The sequence below is a fragment of the Bombus vosnesenskii genome, unplaced genomic scaffold (genome assembly GCF_011952255.1).
Source record: "Bombus vosnesenskii isolate JDL3184/JDL3185 unplaced genomic scaffold, Bvos_JDL3184-5_v1.1 scf7180000013370, whole genome shotgun sequence".
NCBI classification, from domain to species: domain Eukaryota; kingdom Metazoa; phylum Arthropoda; class Insecta; order Hymenoptera; family Apidae; genus Bombus; species Bombus vosnesenskii.
The window spans coordinates 93,347-99,112 of NW_022883003.1; the positions used below are offsets into that span (position 1 = coordinate 93,347).

General features: G+C 36.1%; 1 long non-coding RNA gene across 2 annotated transcripts; it reads left to right on the forward strand.

Moving 5' to 3' along the window:
• The first annotated feature begins 947 nt into the window (after positions 1 to 947).
• LOC117237370 lies at positions 948 to 2,818 on the forward strand. Of its 2 annotated transcripts, none has more exons than XR_004493995.1 (2): positions 948 to 1,421; positions 1,568 to 2,818. It is a non-coding gene; the product is annotated as an uncharacterized LOC117237370 (long non-coding RNA). The 2 variants fall into 2 exon arrangements; XR_004493994.1 differs by having other exon boundaries at positions 949 to 1,417.
• Positions 2,819 to 5,766: the final 2,948 nt, after the last annotated feature.

The window sequence follows — 5,766 nt, forward strand, 5'->3', positions numbered from 1 at the left end:
CGTTAAAAGCGTGCTCTTTTTATGGATTGTATATTTCAATATGATTTAGTAAAAGCTAACTCTATATGCTAAAATATGTGTATAAGAATCGAAGTTACGAAATACAAGAACAGTTCAAATTTGTCGTAATCGGCTTTTATGGATGAATCGCGTATGTTATAAGTTTGAACTTTCCTTGTATTTTTCAGATCAGATAATATGTAATATAGAGAAATAACTATGTTAATGTAGTATTTTATATTAGTTTTAGGTATAGACTAACGTAGATGTAAGTAAATTAATTAAAGAATTAATAATAATAAATTAATTAAATTAATTAAAGAAAGAAGAAGAAAGAAAGAAAACTGTCCTGTATTACAATTTAAGTTCTGCGCGACATGTGATATGGTATGATGTGTCGGATCTCTAAATTTCTTATTCTAATATTATTTCATTAGTATAGCTAGAATTTCAAGATCGAGGCAGTCGATGTGTATTTTCGTGGCACGCGTGAGTCAAAGTGTTGTAAGGGAGGGGGCGAGGTCACCTCTAAGTGAACCGAACAGGAATGATAAATAAAATAAAAGGAAAGAAATATTTGACTTAAGAAAGATATATTATAAATTCACGAATAGGATCTTCTTGAACGATTGAACTAAATCTTAGGCGACCAAAACCTATTCGTGGATCAAGCTACTCATATTTTCTTACATTTCCATCTTCACCTGTTTCAACCTAATGTTCCTCGACGAAAAATAGCTCCGACTGACTGTAAAAAATGGTGGCTGGAAGTCACGTGAGAGAAATGGTCGGTTAATAATTTTCCATCGGTGGAATTATGCGGTGCGTGCGGCACATGCATAAATCCACTGCACGTGTACACGTGACACAAGTGTATACTATCCCTATAAATACATTCACGCGGAGTGAGTGTGTCTCGATTCGAGAGCAACATGTATGGTTCTCTCTCTCTCTCTCTCTCTCTTTCTCTATGTGGCTTCGTAGAACGTAGAGTGTAGAAAATCGGTAGGAGGTAGAAAACGAAGCTTCTAAAAGTCGCGGCCTCGGTGTCCTGGAGAGAGAAGAGTGTGTAGGCGCGTGAGGAATGTAATGCTTCGAAAACGTTGCCGCGATCGTAAAGCATCGCGTGGGTCTCTTCGTGAGGGGTTGCGCGAGCAAATAAATTCGTTCGGCCGTCACGCCGCCATTTTTACCCTCGTCGATCGGTTGGCTGATGATGTCGCTCGTATTGCAACGTACTTATATAGATAGGTGGTAAATTCTTCGATGAGCTTATTGGAGAATCATTGTGGCGAAAATTGTGCGGCAAATTGTTGATGCGAATCGAGGATACTTCGTGACGCTAATGGTCGAGTGTTAACCTTAATTTTCAGTTTTCTTTTTTGTAATCGTGAAATGACCTCTGCGTTGGATATTTGTAGGTAAATAGGCTTCTGTATTTCTATGAAGTTATGTACTTACATATTTGTGTTGTTATAGTCACGATAAATTTCTTTATTTTCGATATTTTCGAAAGGCTGTTATCTAACATATATCGCTATTATCTTTGTGTTTTAAATGTTTCTAGATTATTCAGCTACTTCGGATAGTCTTAGGCTAATCATCAACGAGATATTTTTGCAAATACTTGATTTGAAAAAAAAGAATCATGGACTTCGGGTTGATCGTTGGTAAGCTGGAAAAAGTGAAGAAATCCGGTTCAGAAACGGGATCGTAATAGCGGCGTGTTTTGCACAAAGGTGCTAATAAAAAGAGGAGTGTCCTTGCAACCAAGATGGAGGGATATAGGAAAAGCATAAGTAATTGAAATAATCGCACGACATCTTATGCGCATCTTAAGCAGCTGTTGCAACAGCGCGTGTATTTTATAACTGCGAAGTAACGTGCATGGATCTCTTTATTCATTTATTCGTCTCGCTTGCAAGAGGTAGGCACATAAAGGCAAAGTGCATACTGTGTAACTCTACGGAGAGTATCAGCTTAAAAATTGAGATTGAAACGATCGGGTAAAAATAATATTGTTGCAGAGATAGAACCACTGTAAATTATATAGCCTAATATATACAGGCAAGAAAATACACCGAGGCGAAAAAGGGGAAGAGTATGACAAGGACAAAAGTATTCATAGAGCTTAAATGGCTATAGTGTAGAGAGATATATTACACGAGGAATTTATAGTATTGAAAAATCATCAGACAGAAACTCTTAATTAACATAAACAATTCATTGCATGAAGAATATAGAAGCTAAAAGAAACATCGTATAGAAAATCAGTATTATAAAGAATCCATTGTATAGAAAATACGTAACGCAAGAAGAGCTAGTGACATAAAAAAATCATTCTACATATCGTGCGAACAGTGTAATGCAACAAAACCTGCGACCAAGGGGTCGTATGGAAAATTTATGCCACGAAATATAAGTGAAACATGCACTATAAAAAATTGTATGCTATTTTAATATTTAAGAAGACGCTGGTAATAATTACTTTAGATACCTTCCGCATGAAAATTCGATCCATCAAGAATAGAGTCAAAGCTCCCGTGACTTTTCCCTATTATCCCCCGCACTCGTGGATGTCGGTTGACGCGTTCGAAGCACTTTGGCCAATGGCCAGGGCCGTTTTAGAAAGATATCTGGCCGGATCGACGGCTCAAGAAAGTACCGTGCATAGATGCCTCTCGAATACAACGGCTCGCTTGTCTTGTACGAATTGTTCCAGGAAGGAACAATATTCCGTCAATAGCCTGTATTGTCTGATGGAGAAAAAAGGAGAAAGATTAAGATGATCGACAGGAAAATGTTATAGCGTTCGAGGTGAAAGAAATTTTCTTGCATTACTTCTTATATGACAGATAGAATGAAATCGAATGCGCGATAATTAAAATATCATTGCAGGAAAAATGCATTTGTATTGCATAAATATATAAATAAATTGTGTATCGAACTGTATATCGATCAAGACAGATTAGTATATATTGATCAATACACATATTTGCATATTTTTCTTATGTAATCGCATTTCTTATGTAATTACGGAATAGTTTGAAGCAATGGTTTGTGCAATATATATATATATATATATATTATAGCCATTTAGTTTCGCAGAATTTACTAAATGTTTCATCTTTTCTTTCTTTTTCCTTAGGTTCTTAATTATGGTTAGAGAATAATGCTTGAAAGCGTGTATTTTGAAATCTGAATTGTGCACTTGGATTCGATTGATCCTTCGCACACGTGATCTACTGAAGTTACTACGAATCGATAATAGGTCCAATGTACATTGATCAATGGCGTCAAACATTCGCAAATGTGAAACAAATAAGAAGTTCAGTCAATTCTACAAGTCTGAATACTGTAAATTATTTTCACAGTGATACGTCGTATCTTTTTTCTCGTTATCGTTAAGTGCATCCGGCATCAATGATTTGGTCTTTTATCAGGACGACTGTGTGCTAATTTATGTTGGCTTTTTTAAATTTATTCAGTCCTTCATTCGTACTTCTTTTTTAATCACTCTGCTCGCTCATCGTTCTTAATTTATTACATCTAAATTACTTGGCAATTCGCAGGGAATTGAATAATCCTACGAGATTTTTCAGCCTTCTTCTTAGAACTCTTAAAACAGAGACATATGAAAATACGTTGTATTTTAAAGTTCATGTGTACTTTTACGTATCTATAGAATAAATAAAGATAGTATCTAGGATAAGATTAAATAATCGATAATACAAAAACCAAACAAAGTTTAATTATTTGATATACACACATTTAAGTTTACACGCGCTTAATTGCTACTACTAATTAAATAACGGTGGTTTAAAAATAAATTGCTGAGAGGAGAAATCGAACATGGAGACTGGTTTCGTTGCAAATGTTTTCCACATCATCGTGTCATCATTTGGTTGGTCCAACGTATTAATAATTGCCCGATTGTGTAATAATCAAAGGCGAGAAGGACAGTATCGTTCTCAATCGAGAATGATATAACATAAATACCCTGGAAGAATATATCTCGTGCCGTTCTCTTCTCATTTTCAGTTAGCTGCAGAATATCGATAGCGATCTTTGATGATATATCGCACGGAGATCTTACAGAATGTTTGCGAAGCTTGGATCCGTCTTCGAGATTTCAGATGAAAAGGGGTACGATACGTCTGGAAGGAAAAATAAATTAAAGGTAAACGGTAAACCAGACTGAACAATCTGAGAAGCAATAATATTATTACAACGGAGAATAAGTTTTTACGGAATCCAGAAAAAGGTGCGCGTAAAAATAAAGATCGTAAAGATGGAGGGTATGTTTCGAGATAAATTAGATACTTTGATCTCAAACAATAAACCTATAAAATCAAACTCGAACAATATTCGTTATTCCATTCGCGATACGATCTAGATATTGAAATTGTTAAAGATTTGAAATTTCCATTAGCTGATCGATTTAACTCGTTTCAATTCAATTTAAAATCCTCAATTATATTTTAAGGGATTCAGCTACATCAGACTCGATTCAGGTAAACTTAACTCGATTCAATATTCACGGGATGCGAATCATTAGTATATACATAATTCAAACTTCGAAGGAAAGAAGCAAAATGAAAATGTTGTTTGTATCTGATAAGAATCTGAGAAGCGATTTCGTCCCATCGATCATTTCTTGGTTGGTTTCCGGCGACGTATCGATCAGCTACGCCTCGTTCAGGCACCTGTTCCGATAGTTTTTGGCGCCGTAGCGTCGACTGAACCTCGCGGTTATTTATTATCGTCTCGATTCATCGGCACGCAGGTCCAATGTCCTGCTGATAAGATAAGGGGAAGCCGCGGAGCTCCCGGGTCTTGTACGTACACGCGCGGACTATAAGCAATCTCTCTTTATCTATCAACTACCGTCAACCATCCTACCACCATCATCGTGTGTAAAGCTCTTTTATCGTTTTCTAACTCTTTAGATTACACAGACCTAACGATTTTTATAGGAGTCCAATATGGAAGATATTCCAGATTTATGATAATAAATGTGACAAATTTTTTCCCCCTGCTAACTTAAAAATATGAATATGCCTAGAAAGAAAATTTTATTACTAAATGATAGATAATCTCGAGATTCTCTTTAGACGGAGACGATAGAATTCCAGAATTTAATCTTAGAACTCACTTGTAGATAATTAGACAAAGTAAATCCATAAATCACACAGTAAATACACAGTAACTCCAATAAATCACCATTTACTGGGGCGAAATTTTAGCTAGTGTTTGGTTAATTCTTTCATGATCGGCGTTGCATAAGTTCTTCTTCAATCTAAAGAGTTTATGATGTGGTTTGGCGACGAGTTTATAAGATAGTGGTTAAAATCAGTTAAAATGGTTAAAATGGTAAGTGGTTAAAATTAAGTAATCTTTATTAGACCATCTAGTATAGTAACTGTCGCTCGACAATTTATGCGTCTTATCAACGTTATCATATTCACTCGACTCGTAGTCATCGCTCAACGAATCTTTCCCAATGAATCTTTTGTTCGTTTTTGTACGAAAGAAACGAGACACGAGGAAGAAACGGAGAAAACCTGTTTATCGAGGATCTGATGAAAATTACACGGATTAATCGAGGGTAGATTAAAAATGTGGAAAGGAAAGAACGAATGGATACGAGGAACACGGCCCTGAATTCCATTCCAGAGACTTTTGTCCCTGTGTTCGCGTCCCTGAGACCGAAGCAGTCGCATCGTGCCACGACGTAGACGTTCAGTTACACGCCACGAATGTTAA